The following is a 25583-nucleotide window of genomic DNA, read 5'->3' as shown; positions in this document are numbered from 1 at the left end:
AACGACGGCTGAAAACCCGAGATGATGCAAAATCTAAGGCCAAACCATTGATGTGGCTGCAGTACCAGACCCATGCGCACGTCTCAGTCTTGTGAAACATGGTAACCTGGATTTTAAGTTACATGAGCAGATGGAAAAGTAGCTAAAAAGAAAAATGGAACATTTACCATTTGCCATACGTTTGCTTTTTTGCAGCTTGTTCTCTGTACCCTGGAGCTAATCGTTGAACCATGATACTCTAGTTCCTGGAGTGCTTCTTCTCAGTAAGTTATCGTATTACGGTTTAATCAGACCTTGGCTGCATGCTAGAGGCTCTGACCTACAGTTTATCAACGAGAAAGACACTACTCCATAGTTCGAAATGAGTTTAAGCAGTGAGTGTTTACTGTATAAAATATCTTCTCTTTTTTACTACGTCATGACTCTCTTTTTAAATATTTTGTGCGTTTCGACTGGTTGGTAGCGATGCACTCAAATGGCTCTGAGCACTATGGGACTTAACTTCTGAGGTCATCAGTCCCCTAGAACTTAGAACTAATTAAACCTAACTAACCAAAGGACATCACACACATCCATGCCCGAGGCAGGATTCGAACCTGCGACCGTAGCGGTCACGCGGTTCCAAACTGAAGCGTTTAGAACCGCACGGCTACACCGGCCGGCAGCACTCCATGCTGTCTTCAAATACAGGTTCTCAGAAATTACGTGACATGGTTTTGTGGGAATTAGTTTATCTTTCTTCTTGGTCAATATGATAGTGTGAAATACATAATTATTACCGACTTAGCCGGCCGGAGTGGCCGTGCGGTTCTAGGCGCTACAGTCTGGAGCCGAGCGACCGCTACGGTCGCAGGTTCGAATCCTGCCTCGAGCATGGATGTGTGTGATGTCCTTAGGTTAGTTAGGTTTAATTAGGTCTAAGTTCTAGGCGTCTGATGACCTCCGAAGTTGAGTCGCATAGTGCTCAGAGCCATTTCAACCATTATTACCGACTTAAACGAGGGAAGTTACTGTACAATTCATGACTGATGGCACGACGTATTGTTAATGGAACAGAAGAAATCTGTGTTACGGATATGACCCCATTTGCTATCTGTCGGTGTTGGACGATGGATGCAGTATTAATATTATTACAGCTGAAGGTCTGCCTACAGTTGTGCATAAAAATGAGGCAAGATTGATTGTGAATGATAGCTATTTGTAAAACCTAAGCTCGTGCTGAAACTGCTAAGACCGTGCCATGTGTAAATAAACTGTAGACGTAAAACCCATTCTGCACATGTGCAAGTTTTATGTAACAGAAGAAGGCAGAAGAGTGTGGTGACGTACGCAGCATGGCACGCAACTGGCAGCAATTGGTCCGCTGTCTCATAAATAGCCCCGACTGATAGCGTGAGATGTGTGACACATACTAACTGTACCTACACATTCCCCCTGTATGACCTAGAAACGCACCAAATGAGAGCTGGGACTCAGCTTTACAGACGAATCGTAAAACTGAATTGTGAGATGCATGTTTTCGCGAGAACCGCGTGAAATATTTGGCATCTGCATACCAAGTGAGTGAAGGCTGTGGTCAAGGGGGGAAATGGGAGCTTTTGGCGGAGGTTTGGCCCTAACATAAAGGTTGACTGGCAGCCCCACAGGCTGTGGTGCCACCAGATGCTAGGGACTGGTGGCTGTGCGCACTCGGCAATCTAGAAAATGCACTCACACCGCTGTGACATCTGCATAACAATGCTGTAAGAGCGAATGTTCTTAAATGTTCAAATAAACTTACAGTGCAACGTCTTCATAATTAAATACTGCATCGCAGATGCTCATAAAAAGTGTGGTACGTAACACATCGCGGTAAAATGTTTCTAAATGTTTAAATAAATGAGCAATGCCACATGTATGGTATCTTTCAGGATTTCCCACCATTTTTACATTGGATGAGGTCAGACTGACAGACTTATGCGACAATTCATAGACGGTGCTATCTGGAATTGTGATGGATAACTGTCTTTGAATAAGGAAGACGGGAAGGGGTGAAGTTTTGGCAGATAGGGACCAGGAGACAGGGCCGTAATACATTATCCTAATTAGAACAGCAGTAACTATAATGATAATGGGGGAGGGGAAGGTGGTTTATAAATCATTAATAAGGGTGAGATAATGATGACAGGTAATAAATCATAACATTGGAACTCTCATAGCCCCCCTACTATTACCCACATTTATTTAAAAAAATTGGCCAAGTGTGAGTACGACACACCCTCTGAGGATTATGTATCATACTGGGTATCGACAATCTCGACGGTTTTGCCTGTTATCGATGAAGATACTGGCAAACTATCAGTCCAGGGAATTTCAGGACTTTCGACAATCTTTTAACTTAGAATTTTATGTTTAAATTTTTTGTGTAATTTTACATTTGTTATTGCAATTCCTCAGGAAAACACGGATAGACAAACATATCGATAAAAAATGACATAAAAGTCTTTTGTGTGATACATTTACCAACTAACAATATCTGATTTTTTTTATAACTTTTACAGTGAAACATCGATTCTGTCAAATTTCATGAGTGTAGGTCAACAGCAAGGATAACACACAGTGTTTAACTACAGTCTTCGAAGAGTTAGCCGTTTTAACTACACCATCAAAAAACACATGTTCACCAGTGAAATTCGTCATAAACAGTCCATTACATTTTGGAGAAGAATAATGATGTCCAAATCTGTAACACTAGAGGGAAAAAATTATCTATATTACTCATTATGAAAGCTGCAGTAGCTCAGAAAAGAGTTCAGTTCACAGCACTAAAAGGTTTTGATCGTTTGGCCAATAACATAAGATGTTCGACAGTTAGTAAACCAAATTTTGAATCTAACCTACTATCATTTCTGCTAGCAAACGCCTACTACACCATGAACGAAGTTCTGTTTAAAATCGCGTAGCCTACTGAATGATAATAATTTTCATGTTTAGTAGCTGGAATAGGCCTGAAAATATGTTTGTATGTTCACTAACGACAGCACTGGTCATGTATACATATCCTGCGAACCGACTCGTTGCACAGCATTTACGTACCAGATTCGTTTAAATGATCTTGGAACATGTAACTAAGTCACTAATATAATTATCTATGCCCCCATACATATGCTAATCGAACCTCTACAACAGTTATTTTCATATGACGCCGACAACCGTTCCGTCACCCCGCCAGTTCTCTGAATTTTAGCAGCAGAATTCTGTGAGAATGACGTCACCTCCCTTCTGCAGAATCACATTTAAGATGTTCTGGAATCTCTGTTATACGCTCGTGTGGACTATATCGATGATCCTGCCAGCGTGCTACAGCTCGATCTTGTTATCTGTTGTAAGGTCAACTTAGTAAGGATTCCAAGTGCTAGAGCACTTTTCAGCATTATCGTATTGAACGCAGGCAGTGCAGTATCCTAGAATTCTCCAAACCTATACAAGTGCCTCATTCACCATTACTACTACAAATCTCGTGTTTTGTCTTATTGGCGTTATTCTTAAACCTCTGAAGGATGTATTCTGCTCCAGTTCACCATCAACTTGTAGACGAACGTAATGGGTGCTATTTTTCCCTCGCTCAGCAGGAACTTCTCCTTTACTCCGGTGACTACTTCCATATCTGGATATATCAGCTCAAGCAGAAACTAGGTATACTCTTAAGTACATTAGTTATTAGAATGTTATGGAAAAAGTGTTATTATGGAAACTGGATGATAATTATGTAAGTCCTTCTTGTCACATTTATTATGAAGAGGTTCACTAGTTACATATTTTAACCTGCTTGAAAAAATCACTGTGCCAGGAGCTCATTACAGACATCACCAAGAAGATTACTTATCAAGCTAATGCAGCTTTTCAAAATTCTGTTTCAAATTCCTTCACCACCATATGAGATTTCGATTTTTAGAATTTTGTTAATTTTAATGTAGGGCTTTGGTGCTTTTTCTAGTCGCTTAATGTTTCGTGGAAATTTTTAATATATGCCATTGCTCCTTCAACTGAATCATTTATGTCATTCTTGCTGCCACATTTAGAAACTAGTTTTTAAAAAGAGTCACAAATTGCGATTTGTCAATAAAAACATTTTCATTTTGTTTAATTGTTATGCTACCTTGTAAACTGACAGTTATCCTTCATCTCATTTTATTTTATTACATCTATTTTTAACCTTATTATAAGTCTCATTAATTTGTGTTAGGTTGTCTGAATTTCTTAACATTTTTATGAGTTTCCTAAGAATATTACAGCATTTTTCTGGTATAGATGGCAAGTAATGTAATATTTTGACTTATTCTTTTCTTCGTCTTACAAGATTACTTTCGTTACCCATGGCTTACATTATCTCAGAGGACTTTCTGGGTAAGTGGTCAGGAAAGCTACTTTCAAAAATTGACTCAGATTGACTATGGGATATATTGAATTTACAGTTAGCATCTCTTCCTACATATACATCATTGCATACCACCTCCTTTAAATAATTATTAAACTATTGCAAGTTGACTTGTCTGTGTGAAGGTGTGTTAGACATATAAAGTACTTCATTATTTATTGTCATTAGCTGTGCATCAAGATCAGATAATCTGTTAACAATTTGGTTCCTGTTAATTGGTTCTGCCTGGACACACTCTATACAAACGTTATCCAAATATAACTATGTCGCTGAAAGCGAGTTGCAAATTTCATTGCTGGAGTCATACTCAAACAGCGAAATGACGATTCTGTTCCATTTTTCCTGTTAGAAATTCCTATCTACTGAGAAATCTCAACAAATATCGTGTTAATAATTATGTATGTGATGTAAGCCGCTTTTGATGGTAGTTTACTTCATCAGACTAGTGTAAGGCGCTGACCTATCATCGGTACATCTTCTCTTACTGAAGACAAATATTTGTTGTGATATTTCATCGATAGAACACTGTGTTTTATGAGTATGCGATTTTCCATATCACTGAAAAGTGACTTGCTTTATATGTACTGCATTTTAGTGTATTCCAAAGACAGTGTTTGATAATAATCATGTAATAATAGTGCTATACCATTTATCTATGCATAAATATATACTCAGGACAAGATATTTTTGTGGGAATGTGTAGTTGTCAGTGGCAATTGCTGTACAAGCAAAGTTCATTATTTGTTATATACCACAGAATATCACTTCTACTTTGTGTTATCTCCATCAACAGAACAATAAATTGTATTGCATCTTAAGGAACACTACTTAAGGTTTTGACGAATTTTTTTATTTGCAGATAGATCTTATCACTTAAAATAATGGCTGGATGTTCCATTACATGTGAGAAAATTTCTATTTCCTCCAAATTAAGTATATAGTAAGCTGCCTTATACAGCAGTATGTAGGACTGATTTTTATTTTGTTATGTCGTTGACCATGTGATCTTGTTCTTTAAGTGTGTCACTGCCAAACATATTAAGACGTTCCTTAAATTTTGTTTCAAAATTTTGTCCAAGTTCTTCTAAGTAAATTTTCTCACATTATCGCAGTTTTACTTACAAACACCGGAAGGAGCAAATTAATACGGTTCTTGTATGTTACAAGAAATATGTGATCAAAGTGTGTTGTGTATTCTGACCGTTGTTTTTGGGATTCATTATGAAGTTCAAGTCTGACTTTGTTTGAAATTTTTCCCTGTGTGACATGGTAATGAATTATGTTGTGTGGTACTTAAGATAGGTAAATAAATTAGTGGAATCAATGTGAAGTGAAGTAGAATTAGAAAATAGATGAAAAACTTAGTTTAGTTTAGAAGAGTTACACACTGGCAAACAGTGGGCAGAGCAGAAGAGGCAATGAGCGTGAATTCAGCACGTTCAGGAGATGCCGTCGCCCTCCACACATAAGCAGATGCTGTCAATTCAGCCGTCAGGGCATCGCCCAACCGGTTCATGTGTTTCTCATTTGTCCCATGTGATCAAAGGCCCTCGCCTACATTCCAAGACCCAGTGACCGACGTTAAGAAGACTCTTCGAGAAGCTTTTCAACGTGACAGAAGAGGCAATGACCGTGAAGTCGTTCACCTCCATTGAACTGAAGTAAATAAATATGCGAGACGCAGTGGGCCCGACAGAGTAGTTTTAGTTCAGTTTCGGTGCTGAAGACCGTCATGCAGGAAGAGATTACATTGAACACAGAAGCACCAAGTCCCCACTGTAATGGAATAGCAAGCAGCAGCCTCGCCGCCAGAAGACAGAAGTTAGAAGGTGAAACTTCCTGGCAGACTGATTTTTACGTACCCGGGTGACTCGTGGAGACGGGAAGGACGGCCTCACATCAGCAGTCACCTGCGAGCTGGTGATGAAGATCTGACAGCCAAAGACTGGCAAGCTGGAGTCCGTTGTTCGAGTCCAGGACACTGGCCTTCCTCCGCCGCGCCGCTCCGCTGGCCGATGCACAACACTGTCACACGCGGCCGCATAGAGAAGAGAAACACTGGGACGCCACATCCAAGGTATCACCATCCGATTCATGACTTCGTTCTCAATAATTAAACGGGCCATCTCACGATGCGCGTCTCCAGTCAACTGGGCGAAACAGCGACACGAGATACCCACCGCCAGGCGTAATCAGACGCCGCCGCTCATGCAGCAGAGGCTTCGCAAGCGACACAGCTGCTGCTCTCCCAGCCAGAATAATCGAGTAAGAAAACCATTGTACAAATCTTTCAATAAAAGTTAGCTTATGTAAAATGCTGTTTCATTCTACCTCATACTCAGGCCAAGGAGGAACCCACCCTGCCCACAAGTTGTTAAGAGAGACAAAGTAATTTACTTAGTGTTTTTCGCCCTGAAATAATGCTTTAGAATCAAATGCCCAGTTACATTATGTATAATTTGTCTTTGTTGTATTAATGGTGTATTTTTCTTTCTTTTCATTAGTGTGTAGTTTCCTGGTACAAATTCAGTCGAATTAGGCAGGCTGTTAACACTGTTTTTTGCTACTCTCCTTAAGGTCCTTAATTCAGATGTCCTGCTTTCTTTGCTCAACGGATACCATATTATTCTCTCAATACAGGTTCAGAAATATGTTTCTGATTTTGATGACAAGAGCCACTGTGCGCTACCCATTCTGGTATTGTCTGTTTTTAATTGACACTGAATTGGTGCATTCGTCTATTTCCTTTGATTTCAGGATCTAGAGAGTTTATTTCATTATGCTGTTTATGTGTGATTATAAATGCGATATTTTTATGGAAAGTTATTGCATTACGAGTGGAAGAAGTTTATTTCATTTGTGTTCTTTAAAATAAAATTAATATATCATTGATGTGTCTGCAGTAGTAGAGAATTTACTAGTCCATTCTGGACAGTTGTTTAAAACCATTGTTCTCAAGATGGTGAAAAAACGTATTAGTAATTTCCCAGTGCTAAGCTATGTTCTTGCATTTATAGCTCTAATTCCAGTTTTCTTAATTCTTAATTCACTGTTTCTTTCAACATGCCTCCCTGCAGCTGAGCAGGCTGCTTACAACTTACAGCTATACTCGTTGCCAAAGCCGGAAGCAACAGGGCCCCCATTTGATCACTGTGACAAAACCTTTTATTAATGAAAACAAAAGACATAACGAAATATGGTTCAAATTCAAATGTTGAAATGTATGAGAAATCTTATTGGACTTAACTACTAAGGTCATCAGTCCTGAAGGTTACACACTACTTAATCTAAATTATCCTAAGGACAAACACACGCACCCATGCCTGAGGGAGGACTCGAACCTCCACTGGGACACAAATATGGTATCTAATCCATGCACACATCAAGAAGCTTAGATGTAAAAGTCCGTAGGTTTTAAATCGCAGAACCATAAACTGATAGTGTTCAGCCCTTCTGGCGCTTGTTGTAGGAACCACATCCTAAAGAACATGATGTAGCATTACGCCTTGCGACATTAACTTCTGTAGTTATACAACTCGAAATGTTTAAAACACAATGTAGGTATAAAAGTACGCAACACCATGTAAAAACTTTTAGGAAACCAAATTACCAATTTGTCATTACTGATATTTAGGCAGAGCGACTGTACTCACAACCTCTGGCACTGTTGTTGACACTTATACATTTTTGAATGAAATATATAAAAACATGTAGGTATAAAAATATATACAACAGCGTGTAAAATCTTTTAAAAACAGCGTAGACAATTCTCATAATCATATTTAGATAAACTTATGTCATTTATTGCCATAACGCTTTGTGCAACTGAATCTGAAGAGTGATTCCTCCGCTTTACTACCAATGAGACTTAGTCTACAGTATAACACTGCAGTTCGCTGTTATGAAGTTTTTGCCGGCTGGAGTGGCCGAGCGGTTCTAGGCGCTACAGGCTGGAACCGCGTGACCGCTACGGTCGCGGGTTCGAATTCTGCCTCAGGCATGGATGTGTGTGATGTCCTTAGGTTGGTTACGTTTAAGTAGTGCTAAGTTCTAGGGGACTGATGACCACATCAGTTAAGCCCCATAGTGCTCAGAGCCATTTGTTATGAAGTTTATCTTATCTAAACATAAAAACAAACAAAGAGTAACTGTATACAGTCCTCCCAAACAAGTTTTGCTTTCACGTGGTGTTCCGCTGCAGTGGCATGATATATAGACGATATTGCCTGGCCGCTGGACTGAAGTGTCTGGTTATTCGTAACTGGCACCAAAAGCGACGCGGAACACTCCCAAGAGGGAGTATTTTTCGTTGAAGTCTGCTCGTCGTGCTTTTTATTACTTTTCACTACAAAATACCTCCATCTCCTCAAGGACATCGACATATCTTCCTTTTCTGTAGCTGAGCTACATTTTCAATTGGGATGTCAGATGTGATATTCTCGTGGAACCTCACTTCAAAACTTCTTCCAGTTTACCCAACACAAATAGCATAACATGCAGAACACGCCAATCTGTAAATACCTGATCCCTGCAGCTGATCATATGTATGAATTTATTAATTACAGAATAACCGAAACTATTTTCGGCAGAAAATGTCTCATTAATATCCTGTTTCTAAAATTTCACCTATTATTCTGCTGGCAATGTCGTAATACGATGAAGTTACAAATACTGAATTTGATTATAGTCTCATCTGTCTCTATTTGATCTTCATTTATCAGTAAAAGAGTATCGTCCACATTCCTGTAATAGAAAACTATTGTTTTGGCTAATGTTTAAAGTCAGAAATAAACTTTGTCTCTAAAATGTGAGGACAAGACACACTAATAATCCCAAAATGGAGCTTACCACATTCAGTCCTCTTGTACATTTATCTGTTCATTAAAAGTAAAGTAACTGTATTTTACACAAAACGATAAAATGTTTATAAATTCACCGGTTTCTTTGCCAGACAAATTATTTTGATTTCTTAAATTATCGGAAACAGTGTCAATAATTTCCTCAATTGGAATATTTTTATGTATGTTAACAATATTTAACGACACAAATATCATTGTACCTGTCATAGGTACATCTTTCTCTTCATGTAAATACTATTTTCTATTGAAAATAGTGGCCTGAACTTATACTGTCATTTTAGGATATTTAAACATTTGCAAGCAGTTTCACATAACCATTCCCCTCTTCCATGTTATCGGTTTATGTTCCTTATGGACCTTAATCTGCTGTCTTAATTTTGGAGCCCTTGGATACATGATTTCTAGAAGTTACATCTGCCTTAGGTATACAATTTGTGATTATGACCTAAACTTTACATTTAGTTTTCTAGGAATTTGATTACTGGGTTCTCTAGCTACTCTACTATATCATTTTCTTGAGAAAACTGTAAGGCCTCGTCAATATACATTTCGTTCGTAACTACAGTAATCGTACAAGATTAATGTGCTCTCATGATGATTAAATCTCCCACCACAAACTTTCTATTTATTTCTTTAATCGTGTTACCCCCCTTTTTGGCTTGAATATTCGCTTTGCTCATTTCAGTTATAAGTAGTCTGTTAACTGCTATCGCCATTTTATTGTGTTCTACCTTGGACCCCTTACTAGTGTTCATTAGAAATTTAACTGGTGCTAAGGTATTCCTTACTGCTTTCTTATCTATCGTTCTATTCAAATTTTGTATAAGCTGTTTTTGTAGCAACCTCTCTTCATTCTGATTAAAAACAGTACAGTGACATAGGCATAAGCATAACAAAGAAATGGGTAATTTTATAGGACAAGATAATGTAACTGTAATGCGTGAGAAAGCATGTTATGAATTTTGTTCAATAGTTTTAAATCTGACTGATAGTGATTTTAACCAGGATGAAGAGATGCTATTCAAAGGCAGTTTAAATATAATGTGAATATAGGGGTATACAAGAAAACAGTAAAAAATACCTTAGCACCTGTTAAATTTGGAATGGATACTAGTACATTATCCAAGTTAGAACAGAATAAAATGACAATAGCAGTTGATGGGATAATTACAAGCGAATGATTAAACGGAAAATTTAGTTGAACAAAGGATATAATATGATTAAAGAAATAAATAGGAAGTTTATAGAGGGAGATTTAATCATTACAAGGCAGGTAAAGGTAATATGATTATTGTAGTTATGAGGAAAATGTGCATTGATAAGATCATACAGTTTCTTCAAGAAAATAATGTTACAGCAATAGCTAGGGAAGCCAGCAATTAAATTTTCAGAAAATTAAATTGATTAGTTAAAGTCGTATTCAGAAATTATGTCTTCATATGTCATACAGATTCTCAAAGTTATGAACCTGAGGGGTCCAAAATTATAATTGCATATCCATAAGGAACATAAGCAGATAGGACCTTAGAGGGGAGCTCCTACGCAAATTTTCTAGAAAATGTTCAAATATAAAAAACTAGTGTAAGTTCAGGCAACAATTATCAGTAAAAAATAGTATTCCGTCAGTTGTGGAGACAAAAGATTTATCTATAACAGATTCTTATTCAGGAAACAATAGACATTATTCCTGCCAGTGTTAGGATCAAAGTAGTCAGTTCAGTAATGAAGTTAGTGAATTTGTATATTTATTATCGTTTTGTCTGAAATACAATTCTATTACTTTTAATGAACAAATATGTAGAGGACAAAATTGTAGATCTCTTATTGTTTTGTGTGAAATACAATTACTTTACTTTTAATGTACAGCATTGAGTATGGGAAACACCATTTAGTGATTATTAGCTTATATTTTCATCAACTATTTAGCGATAAAGTATATTGACGATTTTCCAACCGTAGCTGAAAAAATAGTACAGGTATGTTGACGATACTCTTTTAGTGATAAATGTTGATCAAACTCAGATTGACAAGATTGTAAGCAAATTGAGTACACTTCACAGAATATTGTGTTTTCCGTGCAGAAAGGGGAAGGCGTTCCATTAATTTATTGTGTGTAACAGTTACCAAAGAGAAAGGCTAAAGAGTGTTTGATGTGTATAGAAAACGAACTATCATAGATGTAATCCTTGATTATGGTGCGCAGCATCCGAACCAACACAAAAAAGCATTCTTTGCGCTCTACTTCAAATCATTATTTAGGTTACCACTTTCTAAGAAAATGATGATAAAGAACTAAAAGTGATACAATGTGTAGCCAGAAACAATAGTTACCCATCGCAGAATGTGATGGACATTTATAACATAGTTGCCCAAAAACAAGAGAAACGCACTAACAACCAATGCATAAAACAATACATGGGTAAAAAAAGTTGCGTGTTCTGCATGTTATGCTATTTGCGTCGGGCAAACTGGAAGAAGACTTGAAGTGAGGTTCCACTTGAATATCGCATCTGACATCACAATGAAAAGCTGTAGAAAAGGAAGATATCTCGATGTCCTTGAAGAGATGGAGCTATTTTGTAGTTAAAAGTCGTCCAGATGTACGCTGCTCGACGAGCAGAAGTCAATGAAAAGCACTCACTTTTGGGAGCGTTCCGCATCGCTTCTGGTGCCAATTACGAATTGCTAGACACATCAATCCAGTGGCCAGGCAATAACGTCTATATATCATGCCACTGCATCAGATCACCAAGTGAGAGCGAAACGTGTTTGGGAGGACTGTATACAGTTTCTCTGTGTTTCTATTTATGTTTAGGTGAGAAAATTTTCATAACAGCAAACTGCTATGTTGTATTATAGACTAAGTCTCAATGGCAGTAAAGTGGAGTAATCACTCTTCAGATTCAAACGCCAAGAGCGCCTTATGGCAATAAATGACTTCAGTATATCTGAATATATGAGAATTTTCTGTGCTGTTTATAAGAGATTTTGTATGGTGTTGGATATATGTTTATATCTACATGCTTTTATATGTGATTCAAAAATGTATGTATTGTTTTATGCACAGCACAGAGGAAATAGACTTGCAACAGAAACAAAGATTTTTCTACTTCAGCGGCCAATGTTGGCCCTCCGTGTGATATTAATGTTCTACTTCAGTTGAGAACATTTTACCATTTATATGTGAAATATGCACCATAATTTTATTTGTTCCAATAACTGATACATTGGTATACATGTGATTACATCGAATAAAAGAAATTGTGTACAGTCTCCATTATGAAAATCTTTAATTTCTTGTATCAGGTCGCTTTAGTGTAGACTGATAATCAAGTGTGTGACGAAGCTAGGCACACACTTTGCGTCTGCTAGTTTATGAGGGGGTAGGAAAAGTGAACGTGGGACGACTATATATTGCTTTGTTACAGCAGCTGCTAGTAAATTCCTGGCCCATTGAGGCCATCCATTCCGTTTATGCGTAACACATGGATACAGCCATCTTTACGGTATAGGACTGCAGCACCGTTCCCCCTTTCAACTATCGAACAAACGCAAGGATGGCTGACTTAGTGTTTAGTGTACTGATATCTGGGATTGTAAAACAGTTAAGATTCTTAGATGCCAGAAAAGCATCTGGCCCAGACGGTATCCCCGTAAGATTATATGTTGACTATGCTACAAATATAGCACCATTCTTATCCATTATCTATCAGAGATCATTGGAATAGCGGAAAGCTCCACGCGACTGGAAGAAGGCCCAGATCATAGCAGTCTACAAAAAGGGTAGAAAATCGAAAGCACATAATTATCGGCCAATTCGACTGACATCGTATTGTTGTAGAATCATGGAACATATTTTGAGTTCGGACATAATAACCTTTTCAGACTCTGAGAAGCTTACGTGCAGGAATCAGCACGGTTTTAGGAAACAGCGGTCATGCGAGACACAGCTGGCCCTCTTTGTGCATGATATACAACACGCTCTAGATACCGACTCCCCGTTGATGCCATATCTCTCGACTTTCTGAAGGCCGGCTGGAGTGGCCGTACGGTTCTGGGCGCTACAGTCTGAAAACGAGCGACAGCCTCGGGTATGGATGTGTGTGTGATGTCCTTAGGTTAGTGGGGTTTAATTAGTTCTAAGTTCTAGGAGACTGATGACCTCAGAAGTTAAGTCGCATAGTGCTCAGAGCCATTTGAACCATTTTTTTTTTTTACTTTCGGAAGGCGTTCTATTCAGTTGCGCACTGTGGCTTGCTCCAAAAAGTGCGCGCCCACGGTCAGTCCTATGATATATGCGGTTGGATAGAAAGTTTTCTGACAGACAGGGAGCAGTATGTCGTCCTGAAAGGGGTGACCTCAACAGAAACAAGTGTAACTTCAGGTGTACCCCAGCGCAGCGTAATAGATCCGCTGATTTTTACGATTTACATAAACGATCTGGTTGATGGTATTGACAGCGATGATGCTGTAGTCCACAGGAAAGTAGTATCACACGAAAGTTGTGAATAAATCAATGAGGATTTGCAGAAAATAAATGCATGGTGTAATGACTGGCAGTTATCTTTCAATATTAATATGTGTAACCAACTGCGTATAAGAAAGCGAAAATCCCCATTAATGTTCGAGTACAAAATAAATACTCAGTGTTTGGAGGCGGTAACATCCGACAAGTATCTGGGTTTGACTATTCGAAACGATCTCAAATGTAATGATGAGATTATACAACTAACGGGTAAAGCAAACCCTAGACTGCGATTTATTGGTACAGTCCTAAAGCGATGCAGTCCTTCAACAAAGCAAATAGCTTAGAATACGTTAGTTCCTACAGTCTTATTGTTCGTCTGTATGGGACCCGTACCAGTTGGGTCTGATTCAAGAGATTGAGAAGGTCCAAAGAAGAGAGGCAAGATTCGTGACTGGTACATTTAGCCATCGCATGAGCGTTACAAATCTCATAGAATGTTTGAAGTTGGAGACACTTGCAGATAGACGAAGTGCTAAACGGAAAGGGTTGCTCACTAAATTCCGAAATCCGATCTTCACCGAGGATGTAGAGCATATATATTACCACCAACTTTCACATCGCGCAATGATCACAATTCAAAGATAAGGGAAATTAGAGCTCGTACTGAGGGGTTCAGACAGTCGTTTTTCCCTCGTGCGATCCGCGAGTGGAACAGAGGGAGTGAAATATGACTTTGGCGCGAATTATGCCCTCCGCCACACACCGCTTGGTGGCTAGCGGAGTATAGATGTAGATGTAGATATAATATGGGGCCTACCCCATGGCAATAGTTGCAACCCCGTCGCCTTTTACGTCTGACGGGTTGATGGAAGCCATCTGCCTTCTCAGTCGCAGTATCTCTCTGTCCATGTTGTCAGTCGCTTGTTGGAGGTGCTTCTTCCTTTTATCTAACAGAAGTCTCAACTTCTCTCTCACCTGTAAACTGGCATCCTCCAAACTGGACAAGGAGATTGAAGGAAGTTATGATTGTCTTGGAAGTTCTGGTTTTCTGTTGTTTTCCAGTGAGTGCCTAGTTCGTTGGAGATCTACATCTACATCTACATCCATACTCCGCAATCCACCATACAGTTCGTGGCGGAGGGTACCTCGTACCACAACTAGCATCTTCTCTCCCTGTTTCACTCCCAAACAGAGTGAGGGAAAAATGACTATATGGCTCGGTCGAGCCCTAATCTCTCGTATCTTATCTTTGTGGTCTTTCCGCGAAATGTAAGTTGGCGGCAGTAAAATTGTACTGCAGCCAGCCTCAAATGCTGGTTCTCTAAATTTCCTCAGTAGCGATTCACGAAAAGAACGCCTCCTTTCCTCTAGAGACTCCCACCCGAGTTTCTAAAGCATTTCCGTAACACTCGCGTGATGATTAAACCTACCAGTAACAAATCTAGCAGCCCGCCTCTGAATTGCTTTTATGTCCTCCCTCAATCCGACCTGATAGGGATTCCAAACGCTCGAGCAGTAATCAAGAATAGGTCGTATTAGTGTTTTATAAGCGGTCTCCTTTACAGATAAACCACATCTTGCCAAAATTCTACCAATGAACCGAAGACGACTATTTGCCTTCCCCACAACTGCAATTACATGCTTGTCCCACTTCATATCGCTGCGCAATGTTACGCCCAAATATTTAATCGACGTGACTGTGTCAAGCGCTACACTAGTAATGGGGTATTCAAACATTACGGGATTCTTTTTCCTATTCATCTGCATTAATTTACATTTATCTATATTTAGTGTTAGCTGCCATTCTTTACACCAATCACAAGTCCTGTCCAAGTCATCTTGTATCCTCCTACAGTCACTCAGCGCCGACACCTTCCCGTACACCACAGCAACATCAGCAAACAGCCGCACATTGCTATCCACCCTATCCAAAAGATCATTTATGTAGATAGGAAACAATAGCGGACCTACGACACTTCCCTGGGGCACTCCAGATGATACCCTCACCTCCCATGAACACTCACGATCGAGGACAACGTACTGGGTTCACGTCTTGTTAAAATAGGCTGCTTTCTATCTACCTTCATGGTTGAAATCTGTATACGTAACCGATACTTATCACCCTTGAAGATGGTATTAAGAAACCTGTAGACTGCAACACAGTTTCAGGTCTTCGAAAACTAGTTGCAGGTACATATGTACATACCAACTTCTGCTGATTAGTTTTGTGTTGAAGGATGTTTCTACCCGCGTGCTTTTTTCGTCGACAGTAGCGAAGGATGTAACAAACGCTGCTGGCTTCAGAACATGTTACTGGACTGATAACCCTATGTCCCCATCCTTAATGAACACCGAAGAGACTTGACGCTAGAGTGAATGTTTCCGGAATAGCGTACGAACGCCTTTGAAGCACACAAGAGTTTCCCCACTGCGGAACTACTCACGGCGTAAACACACATTCCGCTCGTACTCTGTTCCTTGCATGATATGGTTGTGTTTCCATAGTGCTGCGACGTAAAGTAGCACATAGCTTTGGAACTCTAAGCCTCATCTTACAACTGATGTAACTCCCTTTGGAACTCTAAGCCTCATCTTTTAGCTGCTGTAATCATTTGGCACGCATTCTGGTAAAGGTATCGAGTTATACATCACTATCAACGCATATGCATTTATCTTCTTCGCGTAATTCCTTATATCAGCAATACCTGCTTCTTATCAAGCTTCTTTTAAGTATTTTATATCTACATGTATTTATTCAACAAATTGGTGAGATTCTGTAACTGTCTGGAGCACGCCCACATTTTTTTTCATTCTGAATTTGTGTGACAAGGAGGGAAGTCCCTATGGACTTATTTGTTCACCTACTTCAAGTGAACGCATTTAACATAAAACGTTTGTCCATAAGTGGGAGGCCCATTTCAAACAACAGCGTTTCTCGAATGTAATAAAGATTCTCGGTATGACTAGGTGTTCAACTATTGGCCAGAAGCTATTAAAGCTGCAGACTTTTGGAAACGGAGTTTAGGTATTGTTGCCCAGATAAGGAATGTAAAGAGTTGCTCTGGAAACCACTGCGTACTAAGGAACAACTGTGAAATTCATAATGATGTGAGGGTGAGTTCCTTATATGTCTTGCTGGCCTATTACAGGGTTGTCATCAAACGTTTGCTTCTCTTGTGTAACGGAAAACCCAGTGTCACGTAGCTCTTCTTTAAGTTTAATTTTTATTTTTTATATTTATTTTTATTTATTCTTTTACTTTTAGTAGAAGTCTGACCCTCCTCGTGATTCTTACGATTAAACCAAGAAAAACTGCGTCTCCGACGAAGTTTCTACGGCCTGTACAGAACGTGAAATTATTTAATTACTGCACAGGTGACCCTTAGCTACTTCAAAGCATACGACACGCATTCCTTCTCACTCAAACGAATCTTCAACCAGAAGGATTCTGTAACATTGCACATCATTCAATGGTAGTTAAAGTTGTCTGATTCAGTTAATGTTAGTGAATATGAATTACACAATATTTTGCGTATGTGAAGCCACCCACTTGGGCGTCGGACGAGAGCCCCGCAGGGCAGCTGTTCTTGCTACAGCCAGCTGGCTTGAAGGACGTAGCCCCTCCAGTACGTCCCTGCTAAATACAGTCCACGATTTTTAAATTCGCTTTGCAACTGATGAACGATTTACTATTTAAACACCAAGTTACTGGCGATTTATTTTCAATATAGAATCTTAGATGAAAGCAAATTATATCTACACTACTGGCCATTAAAATTGGTACACAACGAAGATGTCGTGCTACAGACGCGAAATTTAACCGACAGGAAGAAGATTCTGTGATATGCAAATGATTAGCTTTTCAGAGCATTCAAACGAGGTTGGCGCCAATGGCGACACCTACAACGTGCTGACATGAGGAAAGTTTCCAACCGATTTCTCATACACAAACAGCAGTTGACCGGCGTTGCTGGTGAAACGTTGTTGTGATGTCTCGTGTAAGGAGGAGAAATGCGTACCATCACGTTTCCGACTTCGATAAAGGTCGGATTGTAGCCTATCGCGATTACGGTTTATCGTATCGCGACACTGCTGCTCGCGTTGGTCGAGATCCAATGACTGTTAGCAGAATATGGAATCGGTGGGTTCAGGAGGATAATACGGAACGCCGTGCTGGATCCCAACGTCCTCGTATCACTAGCAGTCGAGATGACAGGCATCTTATCCGCATGGCTGTAACGGATCGTACAGCCACGTCTCGATCCCTGAGTCAACAGATAGGGACGTTTGCAAGACAGCAACCATCTGCACGAACAGTTCAACGACGTTTGCAGCAGCATGGACTATCAGCTCGGAAACCATGGCTGCGGTTACCCTTAACGCTGCATCACAGACAGGAGCGCCGGCGATGGTGTACTCAACGACGAACCTGGGTGCACGAATGGCAAAACGTCATTTTTTCGGATGAATCCATGCTCTGTTTACAGCATCATGATGGTCGCATCCATGTTTGGCGACATCGTGGTGAATGCACGTTGGAAACGTGTATTCGCCATCGCCATACTGGCGTATCAGCCGGCGTCATGGTATGGGGTGCCATTGGTTACACGTCTCGGTCACCTCTTTTTCGCATTGACGGCACTTTGTACAGTGGACGTTACATTTCGGGATGTGTTACGACCGGTGGCTCTACCCTTCATTCGATCCCTGCGAAACTCTACGTTTTAGCAGGTTAATGCACGACAGCATGTTGCAGGTCCTATGCGGGCCTTTCTGGATACAGAAAATGTTCGACTGCTGCCCTGGCCAGCACATTCTCCAGATCTCTCGCCAATTGAAAACGTGTGGTCAGTGGTGGCCGAGCAACTTGCTCGTCACAATGCGGCAATCGCTACTCTTGATGAACTGTGGTATCGTGTTGAAGCTGCATGGGCAGCTGTACCAGTACACGCTATCCACGCTCTGTTGGACTCAATGCCCAGGCGTATCAAGGCCGTTATTACGGCCAGAGGTGGTTGTTCTGAGTACTGATTTCTCAGGATCTATGCACCCACATTGCGTGTAAATGTGAAAATGTAATCACATGTCAGTTCTAGTATAATATATTTGTCCAATGAGTACCCGTTTATCATCTGCATTTCTTCTTGGTGCAGCAATTTTAATGGCCAGTAGTGTATTATGGTTTCATAATTCACACGCACGATTAACAACAGACTAGAAACCCGAGTACACATCAGTATTACATATCATTAGCACGAATTTGTCAGGCTTTACGAACAAGTCTTAACATAATCTTCTTGAGGACTGTTGAGACTCTTGGGTTTATACATGCGTTCGAAATAGTATGGCTTTTATAAATCTGTACTCTCCAGAACATAAAATATTTGCATTTAGTTTGGCAACCAGTCATGTTACGGAACAGACGAATTTCTACCCATACAATACACGTCATACGTATCAAAACATGTTTAGTGGCCAAATAAATGGAAAACAGTGTTTCGCATAATAGCGCTTCATAGAAGTGGGAAACATGTTGGACTGGTGCCTTGCAGTCCTCATACGTACAGAATGGCGGTAACTGAGGATACAGCCGATTGTTTATCAGTCCCTGCGTAAGCAGTAGTTACCATAACTTCTGTGCGCTAGCGTGTAGTTTTCTTATCTGTCTTCCTTTTCCAGTAAGTTCCTCCAACCTTACGCTATCGTAAGAGGTAGAGATAAGACGGTAATTCTTTTTTTTTTTTTGTACAGATGGCTTTTTTTGCTTGTATGTTTACGTACATAGCACGATAAGGTAATACGGCATTCTCTCTTAGTTTTTGTGCTGGTTACCGCACTAACGGAAAGTCTCCAGTATTTATGTGCTGAACAGGATAATGTACACAGCAGAGCGATGTCAGGCAGATATGTCCGGTCCATGTGCGACGAACATGTCCGAATTCGAGTCGTAGTCTAGCTCGAACTCAGATATATAACTCATTTTGTCTGTTTGCATTATTCCACAATGTTCGTTCTTCAGACTGAAACTAAACGTTATATTGGGAAACATCTATTACTTATGTCGGATCTTTCTAATATCCAATACAAAAATCAGAAAGAGTTGGACAGATAGTGTTTTGCATTGCAGTCCACGTTCGATAACACTGTGTCTGCGTGATAGAGAAATGAACTCGTAAAGAACATGTAACAGATGAGAGGATGACAGTGATGTATATCGTTTAGAACAGCATGAGTAATGTAGTAAGAATCACTAGAGCTAAGAAGTCATAAAAAAATTATTTAAAATCTCGTTTGTTCAGTTTCGACTATCACTGATCATCTTCAGAGCTACTGGAAGAAAACCAAACACGTAAACATTACAGCAGATTCTTATGCAGTTATATTAAGTGAACTGTAATATATGGCGTCCTGTTCTGGAATCAAAAGCAGCGTGAAGCCTTACATATGCACAAGTGATGTGTTGTCACAATCACAGTTTGCATACTCGTAGTCTCTCTTGAAGCAAATAGAGCGGCACCGACACGGGTACCAGTTACCTGCTGAATAGTGGATTATTCACATCCTAACCCAATATAGTGTACACAGTTTCACTTAAATGACTTTTGTACACCTTTAAAAGATTTCTGTACGAAGAATACAACAGTTTAAAAAACCGTTGATATACACTGGCACTTTTTTACGATTTAACACTATTTTTACTGTCACTAAATTCTTAGCACTTCAATGGTGTAGTAAACATCTCCTGTACTCAGTGGAAGTGTTGTATATATTATGAAAATCTGCAGGCTTTATCTGTTTCCCAATGAAAGCAGTTTTGTAAAAAATGCTAAAAAACTGAGAGAAGAGGGCTGTCGACAGTAGCAATGTGTCTGCTCTTTGTAACCAGTAACCTCAGTGTTGAGAAAACTGTAGGGTAACTTTGTTTTTATCCATGACGGATACGAGTCGTGGTTGTTAGAATCAGTATGAAAATTTACGTTCAACTGCCTTCCAGAATCCAAAAGCAGTAGAATTGCGCGTTTCAGAGGAGCTACACTTCATCATCAGATTTATTCTACAAGAACCATAAGAATCTCACAAAAGAGATATAAATATAAGTCTAAGTGAAAATGTAAACATAAATCAAGCTCCAAAATCACCATATTTTTACTGTTGTAGTTTTTCTGAGGTTATTGTATAATAAGTCTGTTGATGAAGGCACGTGTCAGTTCAAGTGCTTTTGCATTGTGAAAGTGGATGAGCATTCATTTTAACATTGACAAATGGACTAGTTGGCTGGATTTCCCAAGCCAGGAGTCTGTCTTACGGACAAACTGAAGTTTAGAGGGCTGCACGGATGCGAAGGTACGAGGCTATATGAAGTAACAGTTACTTCGTGGATGAAAACTTTCACAGGTGCTGAGAGACACATTAATGATTACTTTGTGTTTTAAAGTTCAAGGACAAAGTCAGTATTACACTGACAAAAAACTGATGCACCCGGAAGAAACCCGATCCTGAGGTCGATATAAGGCTGTACAGATACACACTATATTCAGAAATGTAAATGATTACGGTTGCAATTCTCCGTCACAGGTAGAATGGCCACCAGAGTGCGTCAGTACTGTTCGTGTCTGGTGTTAATGTGAAGGGTGCTAGGCTACATAACGGGTGTGCACAGCATCCGATATAACACCCCCCAACTGGGATGCCTGCCGGGAATTCATAGTAACCGAGACTGAAAGCCACATCTAACCTCCCAGCAACGTGACTATATTCCCCATCCCACGTCTTTCCTGCAACAGATCTTGTCAGATGCAATAGCTACCTGCAATCCTAAAATAATCATATTTTGTCATCGCACTACACTTCCCCCTCTGCCCCCGCCCATGCCCACCATCACTGCTACACCTTCTTCGAGAGTCCCGTCGCTTGTACCGTGGGATACACTCACACTGCGCCGGCAAGTACAGAGACACATCAAGAATTTATTTAACGACTAAAAACGTCGGTACTGACACCAGACAGACACCAGTCTCAATGCTACAATCCCCATGACCACTCCATCAGTTGACTGGCACTAACCACATACCTCACTATCCCATCATCCGCAACAACCATCTCGCACCCGACAACCAGAGCAAAGCAGACCACTTTCATCCTGTTCTCTGACATTTACTCCATCGCTGATGACCCCCAATTTGATAGTTTCTCGTTCCCTATCAGCTATCCTTCAGAACGTATAAACAACGCTGTCTCACCCTTGGCCCCCAGCTTCCAGTACTTGGGGAACATACCACAAACAGAATTATATACGTCAATCAAGACATATGGCATAAAACAAATTATCCATAAAGTACGCAAAAATCCCCCAAGCCACGACTGTATTACTTGTCGACACCTCAGAGAATGCCCCTATCCTTTCTGGCCACCTTTGCAACTCTTTGTACCACTATCCTCACTACCGGCTAATATCCTCAGCTATGAAAAATACCAAAATCCTACTTTTCCTCAAATTGTCCAAACTCCCTAGCGGCACCTCTTCCTACTGCCCTACCTGGAACACGTTATTGTTTAGTAACATATTCGAATTCACCCTCTACCATGACATCTATCAACACCCTACCCAACACCACCTCCTTTCTGTTAACCAGTATGGCCTCCCTCCCAGTTTCTCCTCTGCTGATCAGCTGTTGTACCACACTTGTCTCCTATTCCACCAGTTCAACTCCCATAAATTTGCAGTTTCTATCACCCTCGACCTAAAGAAAGGCTACAACCTTGACTGACTCTCTAGTGTCCGTTTCAAACGAGATACTGGAATCTCCAGTGAACTATATCTTTAATATTTCATCCATAGTATCTATTCGCCCATAGGTTTCAGTAACTACTGGGAGATGAAGAAGCTTGCACAGGATAGAGTAGCATGGAGAGCTGCATCAAACCAGTCTCAGGACTGAAGACCACAACAACAACAACAACATTGTCACTATTAACAGTAACAATTCCAGTTATCTTCTATCCCACTTCATTAGTGGCAATACTCCTTTATCTCCTCTATACTGCTGATGTACCCAAGCCACCTCCCCCAGTCCACAGTCTTCAGAATGTTCACAACAATGCTTTACCCACACTACCCCACACTCCTGATATTCCAACAACACCTTTCAGCCGCAAATACACAACAATCAGTTTACCTCCTTGTGTAACCAATAGATGGTGGTAATTGTAGGATAATCTACCCACACTGCCCATCGCCATGACATTTAACTTACCATTTACGACCATCCTGTGTAGTAAATAATACACTAAAATATCTTGGACTGACCCTCGATTGGTATTTATGTGGAAAGTTTCCTAGTGCTCATTCAAGAGAAAGCCCACAATATACTAAAACTACCAAAACTACTAACTGGCTGTACTTGGGGATTACACTCTTCCACTACTCTCCACACCTACAAAACCCTGATCTGACATCATATGCTATATAAATGTTGCGCTGGAAGTTCTATAAAACCCTACAGATTGTCAAATGCCATTGATCTTCCCCATATGAACCTTATATCATCTCATCAAAATTCCATCTGCCCTTGAACACATCAAATACCTCCAATACTATCTGCAAACTAGATTCCAGTAACCCCATTGTCTCCCCTCTGATCATCAACCCTCGTGTTCAGCTGTGCTCGTTCAGAGACATCCCACTGACCCTATACCTACACATACCTCATCCTATCCCACAGACTTCCATCAGCTCCGATTCTCAGGCAATGACGTCTGACTCCCACCTCATATTTATCCCTCCTACCAACTTTCGCTCTTCCTCATTTATGCACACCACATTAAGGTTACTCTCTCATTTTCCTTCTCCATCACCATTTCATTTCCCTTATGAGCACTACCCTACACACACACCAAACTCCTCCTCACTGTCTGTTCCACCTTCTGTCTTCCCACACCTTACCTCAACACATAACTTTATCTCTATATTTTCCTACCTAACAGACTTCTACCTGCACCTCTCAACCCTATGGAACTAATGTCTTTCCTCTGAGAATTCTTCTCTTCCAGTGCGGGACAGGACCCCCAGATTTTAAATGAAAGTGCAGTGCTTCATTACTTTTTCAGAGACGAATTTCAGCATTCTGGGATGTCTTTTTAAAATCTATATACTTTCGTTTTTTAGTTGCCCATCTTTCGATTTTTAATTTAAAAGAGAAATCAGTCCCAAAGTTTCTTCTAATTTTTGTTAAATTTTTAGAATGCTCTTGGTTTAAGAGCAGAATATTGTACCACTGACAGTCCACATGTGGGTAGAAAGATATAAAACAACAGTAAAGCAAAAAAAAAAAAGACAGATATTGAGTGACCACTGTGAAGGACACCGAGATGTGGTGTGCTCGTAGGCGAAAGCATTATCAGCACATGTCAGAAAGTGAAAGGTACCTCATTGTGGGTCTGTATTCGGCCAGCTATTCGAATCGTGCAGTACCCACATTTTTGGGGCATTCAGATGTGACAGTGAAGCACACCATAACACTTTGACAACAGTGCCTACTATCCAGGAGAAAATATTAGACTCCCTGCTAAATTCTTTTTTACCCTATACCACTGGCCAGAGACTATCAGCAGCTGGACTAGGGAATTAATGTCCCATGTTAGCGAGCCGTTAACACCACAACAGCTGAGTGTGGAGGGGTGAAATTACCGAGAAGCATGGGTTGCTGGTGAAACACATTGCACTATGTTTAGCAATGAATTACGGTTCTCGGTTCTGTAATACCCTGGATGACCATCACAGGCGTGTATTATGACGACCTGGGCAGAGTTCAAATACTTCCAATGTTTTGGCCAGGCACAGCGGTATTACTCCTCGGTGGAGAGCTATCGATTATGACTTAAGCCACGACTGGCATTGATCGAGGAACTCTAACTGCGCAACTGCGCGTCACGGACATACTGCATCGTCATGTGTTACCTTTTTTGTGACGGTGTCGTGGTACCATTTTCCAACAGGACAATTCTCGTCCACATATTCACATATGTTTATGAAATCTCTGCTTGACGATGAGGTATTCCAGTGGGTGGCAAGATTACTAGATCTGTCCTTGATGCATCATGTGTGGGGCCAATGCCGTTCCAGTGGAGTATCCAAGATGTCAATGACCCATTGCAACAGTTATGGACCAGGGTACCTTAGGAGAGGGTACAACACCCCTACCTACAGAATCATGTAGTCATGCAGGCCGCACTGGGTGCAATGTCATAGTAAGAAGCGCGCGCATACCGCCAACATGTTTCTGAATTTGACTTCATTTTGTAATCATCATAATGGCACCCATTCCCTCCCAAATTGCAAAGTTGCATGGCGTTTACTCTTCTCCCTCTATGTACTTCACTTTACTTGTCAGACAGAGCATTACACAGTTTTCATCAGACTGTGTTATTTACGATGAGTATACAAGATTTCAGTAAGCAATGCTTGTTAGAAGGAGAAGTTTACCATGGAGACGTGATTTAACATTTTGGTGAATTAACTTACTTATGATAAACGAATTACATGACTAACATTTTACATTAGGCAACATATGAACCCATACTGATTCTCTGCCTAATGTCGTGGAAATGTTTTAAGAATATTTCGCCAAATCGGTTTAATTAAGTGCTATAGAACGTTGTAATTTGCGAAAGGTATGCAGAATATAATCGCCTGTCGGCAGGGTTTCTCAAGCTGATTCCAAAATTATATATTTCTATAAGGGTTTTGACACTGTTTCTCACAAGCAGCCCCTAGTCACATTGTGTATCGATTAAGGTGTGCGAGTGGATTCACAATTTCCTTCCAGAGAGGTCACACAAC

This window comes from Schistocerca americana, chromosome 7 (genome assembly GCF_021461395.2).
Source record: "Schistocerca americana isolate TAMUIC-IGC-003095 chromosome 7, iqSchAmer2.1, whole genome shotgun sequence".
NCBI classification, from domain to species: domain Eukaryota; kingdom Metazoa; phylum Arthropoda; class Insecta; order Orthoptera; family Acrididae; genus Schistocerca; species Schistocerca americana.
The sequence above is the reverse complement of the archived record's forward strand: the minus strand, read 5'-3'. Positions refer to the sequence as shown.